Raw genomic sequence first — 16149 nt, 5'->3', positions numbered from 1 at the left:
CACAGCAAAGGAAACCATAAACAAGATGAAAAGACAACCCTCAGAATGGGAGAAAATATTTGCAAACGAAGCAGTGGACAAAAGATTAATCTCCAAAATATACAAGCAGCCCATGCAGCTCAATATCACAAAAAGAAACAGCCCAATCCAAACATGGGCAGAAGACCTAAATAGATACTTCTCCAAATAAGGCATACAGATTGCCAACAAACACATGAAAGGATGCTCAACATCACTAATCATTAGAGAAATACAAATCAAAACCACAATGAGGTATCACCTCACACCGGTCAGAATGGCCATCATCAAAAAATCTAGAAACAACACATAGTGGAGAGGGTGTGGAGAAAAGGGAACCCTCTTGCACTGTTGGTGGGAATGTAAATTGATACAGCCCTATGGACAACAGTATGGAGGTTCTTTAAAAAACTAAAAATAGAACTACTATACGACCCAGCAATCCCACTACTGGGCATATACCTTGGGAAAACCATAATTCAAAAAGAGACATGTATCACAGTGTTTATTGCAGCACTATTTACAATAGCAAGGACATGGAAGCATCCTAAATGTCCATCAACAGATGAATGGATAAAGAAGATGTGGCACATATATACAGTGGAATATTACTCAACCATAAAAAGGAACATTGAGTTATTTGTAGTAAGTGGATGGACCTAGAATCTGTAATACAGAGTGAAGTAAGTCAGAAAGAGAAAAACAAATACCGTATGCTAACACATATATGGAGTTTCAAAAAGTGGTACCGATGAACCTCGTGTAAAGGCAGGAATAAAGATGCAGACGTAGAGAACGGACTTGAGAGCATGCGGGAGGGGAGGGGAATCTGGGATGAAATGAGAGAGTAGCACTGACGTGTATACACTACGAAATGTAAAATGGATTGCTAGTGGGAAGCTGCTGCAAAGCACAGGTAGATCAGCTAGGTGCTTTGCGACGACCTAGAGGGACAGGATAGTGTGGGTGAGAGGGAGGCTCAAGAGGGAGGGGATATGCTCATATATGTATACATATAGCTGATTCACTTTGTTGTACAGTAGAAACTAACACAACATTGTAAAACATTTATACTCCAATAAAGATGTGAAAAAAAATTTTTCAAATTAAAATGTATACACAGCCCTGGTGGGGCATTTTCCTGGAAATTTCCTGTAAATTGACAGCTAAAAATCAAAGCTCAAATTGACCATGCTGCTCATTTTCCATTGCAGTTGAACAGAAGAAGGAGATGGCTTCCAGGGCAACTATAACAAGCCTTTTTTTTTTTTAATTGGAGTATAGTTGACTTACAGTATTACATTAGTTGCAGGTGTACAATAAAGTGATTTGATATTTTTATAGATTATGCACCATACAACGTTATTATATTATTGACTATATTCCCGTTGCTGTACGTTACATCCCTGTAACTTCGTTATTTTATATCTGGTAGTCTAACATGTCTCTTTAGGGCTTGCTCCACTTCCGAATAATGAGTACATCATTATTTCTTTTCCTTTTACACCCAGTCCTTCTTTAAAGGACCTGTTTGAAGTGAAAAGTGCTCTTTGGAATTGATTTCTTTCCAAATTTAAAAGCATCAATTTTGCTAGAGTTTTCCAATGATGTTTCCAATAAAAATTCTGCGACTTTACTTCCTTGAGTATGCATTAACCTCCCTTCCAAAAAAAGCTTTATTATCAGTAGTTGCAATGATAGAGTGATTATATTTGAGTACCTTTTACTGAAAAGTTGTGGAGGTTTTAAAATATTTTTAGCAAACTAAAAAATATAGGTTGTATTAGCAACTTTTTTTTTTAAGAAGATGTTGGTGGTAGGAGTTTATTAATTTTATTCATTTTTGCTGTGTTGGGTCTTTGTTTCTGTGCGAGGGCTTTCTCTAGTTGTGGCAAGCGGGGGCCACTCTTCATGGCGGTGCGCGGGCCTCTCACTGTCGCTCGCGGCCTCTCTTGTTGCGGAGCACAGGCTCCAGACGCGCAGGCTCAGTAGTTGTGGCTCACGGGCCCAGTTGCTCTGCGGCATGTGGGATCCTCCCAGACCAGGGCTCGAACCTGTGTCCCCTGCATTAGCAGGCAGATTCTCAACCACTGCACCACCAGGGAATCCCTATATTAGCAACTTTTTAAAGCAAAATGTTTAAGATCAAAGACAAAAGAGACAGTGAAAGAGAAACCATTCATTGGTTGAACAAATCTTAAATACAAAAGCCCACGGTGTGGCACGTTATAGTAAATAGTTTGGGAATGTTGGTATGTGTTATTTGTTATCTAGGATAAGATAAGTGTTTCTAGAATATTAGTTCTCTTAAGTTTCTCAGAAATCTGTTGCATAACAGCTTTTGCTCAGTAAAAATTGGAGATTCATGGTTGGTGCCATCACCAGAAACATGGGGAGGCAAAGCCGGCCGGTCCTTGGTACTTGCTCAGGTCCCTTTTGGGATTCCTTCCTTGCCTCCTGTTCCTGTTCCTTCTGGTCAAGTTTCTGCACAGCTCATTCCCTGAGTGCTGTCCCTCTGGGGCTCCAAAGGGTCTCGTTATTCTCTCCCTGGCTAGCTCTACTCTCTCACAGTGTGCTCTCCTCCTGAATTACCCCTTCTACCAGTTATGATAAGTATTAGTTGCTGTTAAGATGATATTATGATTAGGAACACAGTAATACTTGAATCCTGCCAGGCTTTCCGGCACCCTTTTTCTCCAAGTTCCCAAGGGAGAATGCAAGCATTGCAAAGTAACGGAAGAAAATGCTTTGCTCACTTATGCTAGGAGAGAACCTGGTGAAGGAGGGTGGACTTGGTGGCTGAAGCTGGAGGGCCACGGAGCTTTCCTGTCCTTCAGCGTACACTCAAACCTTGAATCTTCCTGCTCTATAATAAAAGGCCTGTTAACATACTCACCAGCTCCTAGAAGATGGAGCCAGAGAGACAGATGGCAAGAGAGATGGCAAGTGTCCCTACTCTCCCAGGAGGCTCTGGCCCTGCTGCCTTGTGGGACAGCAAATCCTTCAATGTGTCTTTAAGATTTGTCTCCCTTCCAAGAGCACAGTTTAGAGATGGTGAGCGTTTCCTAATAACCATGAATCGTTCTGTACTTGCTTTTTCCTTGCACTCTGCACAGACTGATATTAGTGGATTAGACCTCACTTCTGAAATGCTGGCTGTCGGCATTTGTGTGACCCTCTTAACTAAGGCACTGGGGTGACTACAGAGAGGATGAAGCTGAAAGGCAGGCAACTTGTTCCCCTCCTGCTACTTGCCACCACTTGACTTCAGGCAATTCGCTCAAGTTCTCTGATCTGTAATCTAAGATATTACTACCTTTGATATTTTTCTGAAGGAAGGATAAACTCTCGACATATCTGCCACCTCCCAAATCCTAAACGTCTTATTTAGGCTTTTAGGGAGCCCGGAGTGTGAGGGGTTTCTTTTTTCTTTTTCATTTATTTACTTAAAAGCGAGTGAAAATAAAGGTGGAAGCCTCATCTGCTTCTACGGTGTCAGAACAAGTTACCCAAGAGGCTTGCTTGCATCCAAGTCTCCAGGCCTCCTGGAAGAACAGATGCAAAGACCTCAGAGGCTGAAGGCAAGGCCTTGGGAACAGCAGGATGGAGAAGTTCTAAGGAGAAGGCTCACTGTCGCCTCAGCGTCTGGCAGCAGTGCTTTCAGTGGCACGAGGCTGCAAAGAAGGGCCCAGGTGCTCCGTGTCAGCCTCCAGTTTGTGGTTTGGCAGGAGCAGAGTTTGAAAACCATGAAGGGTTTCTCAGGAGATAAAAGGCAAACAAATGAAGGACAGTAGAATAAATACCTTCCCCATTGAAAGGTCACCTGACATAAAAGTATAGAATATGTAAATCCACTTCTGAATACCTTCCTGATAACCTTGAGGACTTGCTGGGAGCATGGAGAGTTGAGAATCCCTGCTCATAAAAGTCATGTAATATTTGGAGAAAGGAAGGTTGTAGAAGAAAAAATACGATCTGAGAATGAACTCTTCCCTAGAGAGATTCTCATGAGTTTCTGATGAGCAAGGCATTGGTGGTAGAGCAGAGGGCACCCCTGTCTTTACTGATACACTGGACACATGTTCCCTGGGCCTCCCCACCTGTGCACACACACGGGCTCAGGCTGGCGGTCTTGCCTCTGGTTCTCTGGTTCTTGCCTTCACTGGGCCACGGCCAGCTCTCTGGTGCTCCTCAACTTCTCATCCACTTATTTCCGGCCATATCTGACATGTATCTCTTGTGCTTAAGAGCAATTCTGTTGGCTAAAGATGTTGCCAAATCTGCCATAGAGTGAGTCCCCTACATACGAACGAGTTCTGTTCTGAGAGCATGTTCGTAAATCCAGTTTGTTCATAAGTCCACCAAAGTTTGCCTACGTACCCAACTAACACAATCGACTATATAGTACTGTACTGTAATAGGTTTATAATACTTTTCATATAAATAATACATAAAAAAACAAACACAAAAAATAAAACATTTTTAATCTTACAGCACAGTACCTTGAAAAGTACAGCAGTACAGTCCAACAGCTGGCGTACAGGGGCTGGCATCGAGTGAACAGGCAGGAAGAGTTACTGACTGGAGGAGGGAGAGGAGGTGGGAGATGGTAGAGCTGAAGGATCGTCAGCAACAGGAGATGGAGGGCAGGCTGCAATGTCACTCATGCCTGACTTTGACGGCACGGGTTCTGGTTCCTCGCTGGAATCAATTCTATCTACCCTCTTGAAAAAATGATCCAGTGATGTCTGGGTAGTGGCTCTTTTTTTCTCGTCATAGATGACATGGTAGCACTGATGGCATTCTGAACGGCTGCTGCAACCTTCGTGTACCGTTCTGTGTTCGGGTTCTGTGCCTCAAAAACTAACAGTGCCTCCTCAAATAAAGAAAATCCCCTTGCCATTTCCTGCATCTTGAATCTCTTCGGTCTTCCAGTTACTTCTTCTTCCTTTTGTCTCTCTTCATCCTTTCTCTGGGCCTCCAATTCCTGGCACTTCTTATCAGTACCAGCTACATCACTGCTGCTTTTACGCTTGCTTCCAGACATCCTGGCTTGAAATAAAGGTACTGTACTACTGTATTCTATACCGTACTATACAGTAAAGTACCCAACAGCACAGTCGCTTGTAGAGGATGCACATACGTGACAATGTACACCAGACACGTGAACTAGCTTTTGTGATCGGACATGAGAATGCATGTTCGTATCTTTGAAAGTTCGCAACTTGAAGTCTCGAATATAGGGGACTTACTGTATTCTTCTTTCTCTCTCTGGTCCTTTTGCTCATTGTGATCACCCTGGGGGGGTCACTGCTGTCTGGGTGCTGTGGCTAGAATCAGCGAGGGTTCTCCAAGCATGGTCAGTGAGGGGGCATTCAGTGCTACCAGAGGGCTACCTCTGAAGTCTCCAAGCAGCAAGGTGAGAAGTGGAGGGAGGTTTCTGTCCTGTCCTCTAAGTCACACTGTTACTTAGTGTTACATGTTACTTGGATACAAGTGTAGTGTAGGCCTCTACTGGGTGATTTGTAGAATCTCTCATTCAGCCTGGGGCCTATAGTCAGTCCCTATAAAATGGCTGAGCGTGAGTCCCTGGGGCCAGGCCTGGGAATCCAACCGGCTACAGATGCTGTGTTCTTCTCCTTTCCCCATCTTCTCCTCCCTCTCTGTATGTGTCTTTTCCCCACATGTAAATCAATTCTTGCAAATAGATGCTTGCTGATCACCTGCCCCCTTTTCTCGTGTATGTACCTTGACCAGTAAAATATTAGCATTTGGGATCCCTGCTATACTAACAATGTGTTTCATTGCTATATTCATTCAACTATGCGGTCTATATTTAGAGTTGCCAGATAAAATACAGGATGCCCAGTTAAATTAAAATTTCAGATGAACCACGAATAATTTTTAAAGTGTAAGTATGTTCCAAATGTTGCATGGGACATACTTATACTAAAAAATATTTGTTGTTTATCTGAAATTCAAATTGAACTAGGTGTTCTGTATTTTAATTTGCTAGATCTGGCAACTCTAGTCTTTGTTACCTTATTTTCGTGATTATAAAATATTTAAGAAGCTTTTTATGATCATTATGGATGTTGATCCAGTTTTTTTTTCTTTTTTTTTTCTGTAAGGTTTCCTTTAGCCAAAATCCCTCTACAGAAGAGTTTTAGAAACCCAAGCTCAAAATTTGGAGAGTTGGCTGTCATAATCAGTTTCTTCCCCAAAGCTGAGAACCCTGCATTGGAAAGTAGAGATAGGGGAGATAGGCAGGCTAAGACTGGGAGGCCTGGCTTCAATAGAAGGAGGGTGGTCTGAGGAGCATGGAGATCTTGGACATTTTTCAACAGAGGTTTGGGAACAGAGACCCCTGGGATATTACCCATGTCCTTGGTTATTGCTCAAAACAGGTGTGATCTGTATAAGAAGGATTTACCCAAAGTTAACACTTAAGCAAACAAAACAGGAAACCTATGAGAAGAGCATCCAAGCAATTCTGATGTTAACAGTTATATCTCCTGAGTTCTAATATTCTGTGTTGAAAAATTCTGAACTAAGACTGTGGATTTATATAAAATGACAGAAAATACTTTTCCTGTAGAGAGATATGAAAATAGAAATAGTGCCTTGAAAACTTTAGCCTTAGAAATACAGTCTCTATCGATCTGAATTGCTAATGCAAAAATATTGTGCTTTTATTTTTAAATCTATATGCCTCTGCCTTAAGTTTTTCATAAATATTGTAGCAGAATATTAACTTCCATTATTTATGAATCTGTTGAACTTTGCAAGGATTTGCTGACAGTTAAAAGATTACAATTTTAAGGATAGTTCGTTTTACATCATAAATAACCTAAAAGGTCATTCAGTATTCTACAATAACATCCAAAGAGTAGATATTGAGAGTATTAGAAGAGTTGACAATTACTTATAAAACAATCCATTGACTTAAAAAATTTGGAAATTAAAAAAAAGGAGTTCAATCAGGGTTAATATGTATTGCAAAGTGGTTGTTTTTGTTTCTATCTTTTCTGAAAGTCCTATTATTTTCCTATATTCAAGGTCGTTGTTTTTTGGTTTGTGGCATTAATTAGGGTACAGGCTAGGCTGCTCTAACAAATAGACTCAAAATTAAAGTGACTTAAACAAAATAGAGGTTTCTTTCATTCTCTCACACAGACACACACACACAGACACACACACACACAGACACACACACAGACACACACACACACGCCTAAATGTCCTGGACTGGCAGGCACTTTTCCTTTTCTCAACCTGTAGCCTCCATGTTTGGGTCCAAGCTGGCTGTTTCTCTCAATCAGTGGAAAGGAGCAAAGGAACCAGGAGATTCATGTTCAAATGTGTTGAGAGCAAGACCCAGAAGTGACACGCATTATTTTTGCTGACGTTCCACTGAACAGAACTTAATCAAATGGTCACACTAGCCACATGAAACACTGTGAAATATCTGGGACCATCTCAAAGTGTTATTTTCTGATTTATTTAACTAACAGGTGTTGACAAAATAAGCAATGAGATTTTTTTTAAGCAGAAACTCCTTTTTGTTTTAATGTCTTTTACTTTCTAATAAAATAATCTTATCTTGATTAACTTTCACTTAAGGTAATAATAAAATTAATTCTTATTATGTAACATTATAAATAGTATCTGTTCATCTGGATATTTTTGTAGTAATCATGAACTCCATGTAGGATGGAGTTAGAAAAGTATAATTGTTAGAAAAGTATGATTGTCAATGTAAATGGAAAATAAGCTAATATCTAGGTTTAATCCTAGATGGGGTTTTACATGCTTATGTTTCTGTTGGATTTATGATTTAATGGGGGACTTTCTGTTTTCAGAAGTCTGGTATACTGAAAGTAGTTTTCAAATATGCCAACTAAAGCATTTGTTTTGACCTTTTTTTTCACATCTTTATTGGAGTATAAATGCTTTACCATGGTGTGTTAGTTTCTGCTGTATAAAAAAGTGAATCAGCTACATGTATGCATATATTCCCTTATCCCCTCCCTCTTGCGTCTCCCTCCCACCTTCCCTATCCCACCCCTTTAGGTGGACACAAAGCACGGAGCTGATCTCCCTGTACTATGCAGCTGCTTCCCACTAGCTAGCTATTTTACATTTGGTAGTGTATATATGTCCGTGCTACTCTCTCACTTCATCCCAGCTTACCCTTACCCCCGTGCCCTCAAGTCCGTTCTCTATGTCTGCGTCTTTATTCCTGTCCTGCCAGTAGATTCATCAGTACTGCTTTTTGAAATTCCACATATGTGCGTTAGCATATGGTATTTGTTTTTCTTTCTGACTTACTTCACTCTGTATGACAGACTCTAGGTTCATCCACCTCACTACAAATAACTCAGTTTTGTTCCTTTTTATGGCTGAGAAGATGTGGCACATATATACAATGTTTTGACTTTCGAATCCAAAAACACTTTGAGAGACTTAATGGAAAAAACTTCTCTAATGAAACACTATTTCCTTCTGTGCTGCTTAATTGTATAATTTGGTTTATATCATAGACGTTCTGTTATTCTGTGACATGTAGGCTGAGCTGCTGAAAGTGTTGACTAATATGAAGGGTTCGTGATGCCTCTGGAAGCTTGGTGACAAGGTGCCACTCAGGCCAGTGCACAGGGCCTGCCATCCCATTGGTTAGAGCCCAGAAGTTTCAGAGAATTATGAACAAGGGCTTAAACTGTACTGTTCCCTAGCCTCTTTTTTTCTTTCTTTTTTTTTTTTGCGGTATGCGGGCCTCTCACTGTTGTGGCCTCTCCCGTTGCAGAGCACAGGCTCCGGATGCGCAGGCCCAGCGGCCATGGCTCACGGGCCCAGCCGCTCCGCGGCATATGGGATCCTCCCAGACCGGGGCACGAACCCGTATCCCCTGCATCGGCAGGCGGACTCTCAACCACTGCGCCACCAGGGAGGCCCCCTAGCCTCTTTTAAAATAAGACTCTCCTGGGGGCAGTTATCCAATATGTAACTTTCCAGTCCCCTTGCCTAGAGGTTCTGATTCAGGGGTTCAAGGTGGGGCTTGGGGCTCTGTGTGTTTAACAAGGACTCCAGGGGCTTCTTATCATCAGGGGAGTTTGAAAAATGCGGCACAGTGAGAGACTTCATCCACTGTGCTAAAGGGCAAGGCAGCATCCTCCTTCAAGGGGTCCTCCACTCCAAGTGCTAGGCGGGGTGGCTGCCACTCACCACCCAGTGGCTTCTTAACCTCTTCCTCTGCCGTGGAAGAGCCGAGATGACCACGGCCACTGTCCACTGTGTGCACCTCGAGGGACACATCTTTGTTCTTTGACAGTGAGTCAAAAGATAGCAGAAAATGTTTTCTCTCTGGTTCCAGACTCACTACCTTGATGGCAACTACTTTCGCCCAAGAGGAAATCGCTTCATGACTATGGACACTGCCCTAGCTGTCCTACCTTACACTCCAGTCCCGAAGCAGAATCGACAGTAGTTGACAGCAGTCACTACCTCAGCGCTGGGGGTTCCTCAGTCTATCAGTGGTGGCTATTTTACTGTTTATAGTCCTTTCATCTCTAGATTCTTGGTATCAGAATATTTTCCTTTTCTTTCTTTTTCACTCACAGGAGCAGGGAAAGTAAGGGTCTGTGTATTGAAACTCTCTAAACTTTCTCTGGCTTTGAAGAGTTCAAGTTAAAGCCAGAGCCCATAACAGGATAAAAATAGTCAGGGCCTCTGACAAGCAGACATGTGGAGACTTTTTTTTTTTTTTTTTTGGAGACTTTATTAAACATCTGAACTGAAAACCTCTTCTTCTTCTAAGATTCTGAATCCTTGGTCACCCAAATGGGGCACTGTTTAGAATCTGATTTTAAGCAGGGTTTTTTTTTTTTTTTTCATGGCAAAAAGCAATTAGATGTGATTTTAATATGAACAGTGTAAGAGAACATGGCTGTTGATACACCATATTACACATTTTTTAAAAACTCTGAATTATTATATTTGTGCACGTGACTGAGTGGATTTATGAATCCCTTAAGTCATCGGATGAATGGATGGAGAGGATGTGGCACATGTGTACAATGGAATATTACTCAGCCATAAAAAGAAACGAAATTGAGCTATTTGTAATGAGGTGGATGGACCTAGAGTCTGTCATACAGAGTGAAGTAAGTCAGAAAGAGAAAGACAAATACCATATGCTAACACATATATATGGAATTTAAGAAAAAAAAATGTCATTGAAGAACCTAGGTGTAAGACAGGAATAAGCAGGGGTTTTTACACAAGTATTTCCACCTTTGCTCTCTAAGTTCCAGTGCATCTATGCTCCACAGAGCGGGGTGGCCATAGACTTCCTAGTTAATTCTAAGTGGAATTGTGCTACCATCCCATGACTAAAGAACCTTGAGTCAGTAGTGAGAAATTTTTTAAAAAGCAGCATCCTTTACTGCGGTCTGCAGTTGCCTTGAATAGTTAGTAGGCAAGAGCATTCTCTTCTGATGCAGGACGACAAGTGGCTCTCTAAGCACACCTCTACTCTCAGAGTGTCTCCTTGAGGCAACCCAACTAGGGCAGTTTCTGTTCAGTGTGGGGTAAGTACCAATTTGATGAGGTGGCCACTAAATTTTAGAATGTGCAGAAAGAGTCATTTTGAAACCCTCTTACAGTCCTAAGCAGGCCCTCATATATAGTAAAATGCTGGAAACAGCAAGTATGTTTTTACAAACTGCAAAGTGAACATCCATAATACCCACCTTCTGGAGCTCTGGAAATTATCGTCATTCACGGTAAAGGGGACGACGTCTTTTCTGGAGAAATAGTGGCTATTCAGTAAGTATGGAGCCGCAGTCTTTCCTCTTGTGTTTTCTTCTCCTCTCTGCCGTTCCTTAAACGTGACTTTCTTCTCATTTCTATTGTAATTCAAAGGGAAAGGACTAATAGAATCATAGGATCTTATGGGCTTGAAAGAATCTTAATGGTTGTCTCGTTGTCCAACTGTCTCTTTAATGCTGGGGCAACTTTTACATCCCACCAAGTTGCCCTGCTGGTATTTATCTTGCTCCAGGGAGCTGGAAACAGCTTCCCAGTTCCTGCGACAAATCATTCTCCTCGTGAATGACTCAGATTGTTCAAGAGCTTTTCCCCCAGCTGAGCTGAAAACTGTTTCTGAGTTCTACCTATTTTCTCTCTTCCACATGGCCACTCTTTACATGTTCACTGACACCATTCATAACCTCATGTGAGTCTTTTAATAATAATAATGATAGCTGCCATTTACAAATAGCCAGGCCCTGTGGTTAGTACTTTACAGGCATCATCTCACTTAACCATCACAATAAACCTGCATGTCAGGTGCCACCATGATCTTCATGTCACAGATAAAATAAAACCCTGAGGCTTAGAGATGTTAAGTGATTGGCGTAAAGTCACGGAGTTAAGAAGCCACAGAACTAGGGGCTTCCCTGGTGGCGCAGTGGTTGAGAGTCCGCCTGCCGATGCAGGGGACACGGGTTCGTGCCCCTATCCCGGAAGATCCCACATGCCGCGGAGCGGCTGGGCCCGCGAGCCATGGCCGCGGAGCCTGTGTGTCCGGAGCCTGTGCTCCGCAGCGGGAGAGGCCACAGCAGTGAGAGGCCCGTGTACAGCAAAAAAAAAAAAAAAAAGAAGCCACAGAACTGAGACTTGAACATGACTGTATTGGAATTTGATTCCAGGTCAGCTTTATAGTGAATTCCCATTATTTGTTTAAGAAGCTCAAGTTGCTCTCTGCTATTGGTGGCTACAATTGGCCTAACAAATGTAATTGTTAGTCTGTACCTTACAGTATCCAGCTTGGATCTAGAAAAAAACGTCAATTTTTTGTTTTCTGTCTCCAGTCTCACAGCCTTTCCCCCCTTTTCCTGGATTCTTAAAGATCACTGAACATGGTTTGAACTACTTCTAACAGGAACGAACTATGTCTACAGAGCAGGACATGTAAATTCCCACTCTGCCAGACCTTTGGGCAGTGTTTCAGGGGTAGCCCACCACTGCTGCTTTACCTGCCCCTCCTTTCACAAAGCACAAAACATGTATGTCGCCCAGCAGGGGAAGGGAGAAGGGTTGGCAAGATAGGAAAAGGAATACATTTCCTTCTTGTTTTATCCTCTTGTTTGAATTCATCCCCTGTGGCTTAGAAACAAAGCAAGACTTATGAGATACTCTATTTTCTTTTTAAAATTTTTATTGGGGTATAATTGATTTACAAAGTTGTGTTAGTTTCAGGTGTACAGCACAGTGAATCTGTTCTACAAATACATAGATCCACTGTTTTTTAGATTCTTTTCCCATATAGGTCATTACAGAGTACTGAGTAGAGTTCCCTGTGCTCTACAGTAGGTCCTTACTAGTTATCTATTTTATATATAGTAGTGTGTATGTGTCAATCCCCATCTGAGATACTCTATTTTCTGAGCAAATTTTTGGTGTTTATAAAGCCACTGTTTGAGTATGTTACAACTCTGGGTTGAGTCAATCTAGACAGATCACCCCAGTCTTTTATCAGAGAAAACATAGTACCCACCTGACTACTGTTACATGAATGAAGAGGTTTCCCAAGAACCTGGGAAACAGAAGAGACCCTAGAGGTAGGAAAAGAGGAAACATGTTTGGCCACAAAAGTAAAAAAGTCAAACACATAGTTACACATTACAATTACATCTTTAAAAAAGTGTGTGATCACCAATGTATCTGTAATTCCTCTTTCTCACATTTTCCTGGGAGTAATATATATATTTTTTAACATGTTTATTGGAGTATAGTTGCTTTACAATGGTGTGTTGGTTTCTGCTATATAACAAAGTGAATCAGCTATACATATATGTATATCCCCATATCTCCTCCCTCTTGCGTCTCCCTCCCACCCTCCCTATCCCACCCCTCTAGGTGGTCACAAAGCACTGAGCTGATCTCCTTGTGCTATGTGGCTGCTTCCTACTAGCTATCTATTTTACATTTGGTCCTGTATATATGTCCATGCCACTCTCTCACTTCTCTGGGAGTAATGTTTTTAAGAGTGATATTAGGGTAGTAATACTTCCCTGGTTCTTATCCACTCAGATCCACTCCTGGTGCAGCTCATGCACACTCAGATTCAGGTCCTCTCTACTTTCATGTGTTGGGCAGTCCATTTCCCTATTTGCTGCATTGGCTGCTCTCAGTAATGTCTGATGCAGAAGTCTTGCCTGCCCACCAAGCTGGACGAGGTGCACTGGCCATTGCTACTCGCTGCCAGTGACTGGCATCCAGAGAGCTAATGCTGCTCCAGGCTCCCAAAGTTGCTCTGCCACCTCCAGGGAGGCCAAATGTTTGAGTCCTAGCCAAAACCACAGACTCAAGTTTGGGAACCTCCTTCCCCCACTGCAGAGCATTATTTTTTTTAAAAAGGCCTATTGAGATTTAGCCAACTCTCATTGCTGCAGTGGAGAACAGGCTAATTTGTATGTCGATTTCGATTCTCCCGTTTTTGTCATTTAATAATTTATCTACTTATTATTATTATCATCACTTTCACCAATGAGTTAACACGGTCGGAGCAGAAATTGGAAATCCAATCAATTCTATTAGCAAATATTGTGGAATGTTTGGTGAAGAAAAGTCCTGAAAATGTAGTGCTGGCTACGAAGAGATTTTAGGATTATTCGCGGGCTTTGCTTATCTATGCCCTTCCAATTATGCACTCCCACAGATAATTGGAAATGTGCCGTGTATGCGTTACCATGTCAGGACACAGCAACATGACACAGTGTGAAATGGCAGATTTGGGTGATGATGGTAGCTTGGTCTAAAGCAGCGTGATAAAATTAGTTAGCGAAAAACAAATTTAAAAACAAAGAGATAATGTTACTGAACTAAATAGAATGCAAAATTAGTTTGGAAATAAAACAGAAAAACATCCATGTGTTTAATATTCACTGTATGGACCCATTAAAAAGTCAATTAAAGGTTTAAAATTTCAGTGCCAATCCATATGTCACTGCATATTTCCTTAAGCCCTGGTGCAGAAATGAATATTTCTAATAATAATCCTTTCCTCATGAGGTCCCTTAGGCCTACCATGCTCACGAGTTAGAGCCTGTAATGAAAAGAACTGATTGAAAAATTATGATAGTCCTCCAGATCTGAGAGGCGCAACATACGAATGTATTACAGCCAGTACAATTGGTATTATTTTCAGCTTCAAACAACTATGGATTTTCTTCTACCATCATTTGTTTGCAGCCTGCAAACAATAGTGACCTGTAATTTTATTCATTAGTTTTTTTTACCCCTCCCAAAAGGGAAAAAGAAAGAAGTTAAATGCCACAGAGCTGATGTGATAAAGATGGCAAGAAGGTAAGAGTTCTAAATTCAGAAACTCTCTGCAGGAAACAGTGCTTCATTAAGAAGGTGCACACAAAATTATTTCAACTCCAATTTCAGATTCTGTCTGAAAAAATAAAAGAATTTGATTTTATTATCACTTACTTTCTTCTCGGGTTGGAGAGCTGATGGCTGACACAGTAGAGTCCAGGCAATGAAAGCAGAGTTTGAAGGTTCCGGCCCCTCTCCTGGGGATATGGCCAGGCAGGCTGGAACAGTCCCAAGAGCTGACACCCTTGAAAACTCACTTCTGCTGTCCCCTGCTCTGCCTCTCCTGGCTGTGTGCCAGGACAGAAAAGGCAGCAGGAGCGACTGAGCTATTACTTGATTTCTCACAATTCAAATGTGACTGACCCCTGATTTCCAAGACACACAGGCCTCTGTCTTTACTCTGGTTCTTTGCCTTCTCGGCTTGATAGGAGAAAGGAGAGGGGCAGCACTGCCACTTGAAGTCATCCCATGACACTGGAATGTGGAAAAGACAGAGAGAGGCTTCTGAGCAGCAATGATGGAGTCATCTCTCAGGAAATCTGCAGCAATAATTATTTTAAAGAGGGGAAAAGGGTGGTGGGACTTAGAAAGAGACCAACGTGGCATTGTGAGGGATGGAAGAAGCCAGGTGAGGTCAGCTTAAGGGATTATGAAAGGATAGGTTTGGAAAGACAGGGAAGAGGCAACTTTATGATCTTTTTTTGGCAGATGAAAGAACTGAGATGCATGGAGGCTGTGACTTTACCAAGGTTTCAGAAAAGTAAGACTGCTTATGTATGGGTAGGTTTTGATGTTATGATAACAGGTTCCAGCACTTCTACAAACAGGTGTGAGTGCTGACAGGTGAGGAGGCCAGCACGTGTGTCAAGAGTCTTCGCAAGAGGCTCGATATACTTTCATTGTGCCTCCAATCAAGGCACTGTTCTGAGGCTAGATCTTATCCAAACAATACCTGTATACTATTCTGAGCTTCACTTTTGGAACAGAGTAAAAGGAAGCTTTCTGAGCTTCAATTTCACTTTGCATTAGTGCACTACTGTAGATGCACGTGACACGCATACCTTGGAGAGCAAAAACCACCACCTCCCACGGGGTAAGACAACCCTGCCTTTCTGCATTTTCCTCCTTTCCTTCCCCAGGCGAGATTGAGAGTGGGGTGGAGGTAAAGGCGTTAAGCATCCATCTTTTCAAAATGCCAGTTTTCTCTTGCTTCCATGATTCTTTGTATAATTGGAAGAGTTCCTAGAGCAAACCAAAGCCGCAGTGGTAACCCAGTCATCCCTGAATTGTATTAGTCAGACCATTACAGCTGCCTGTCGTGCTGAGATTACAAACCTCCAGGGCACGGGCTAGGTCTTCTCTTCTGTTTTATATTACTTCAAACTCAATATGGGCCCTTGAGAAACCACAAATATGTGATTTAGTATATGATTTAATATTTGATATGATTTAATATTTGATATGATTTAATGTGTCACCTCAACCACTATATATAAAAAATTGAGAAATTTAAGAAAAATCCTGCTTAACTCTGTAAGTGAATTTAAAATTGAAACACAAAAATAAAACATCCTATGAACCTCTCATCTTAAATTAATGTGTCATTCTAGTAGACTACTGCTTAGCTCAGAATAAAAATGTGTCAATAGCTTCTAGACTTTGACCAACACCTATCATTTGACACCTGTGTCCAATTAGTTTTCAACACCTATAGCTTCCTACGTAGTACTGCTGCTATCTACT

This window comes from Mesoplodon bidens (assembly GCF_964165515.1).
Source record: "Mesoplodon bidens genome assembly, chromosome: 11".
In the NCBI taxonomy this organism is placed as follows: domain Eukaryota; kingdom Metazoa; phylum Chordata; class Mammalia; order Artiodactyla; family Ziphiidae; genus Mesoplodon; species Mesoplodon bidens.
Note: the sequence above shows the minus strand (reverse complement) of the source record.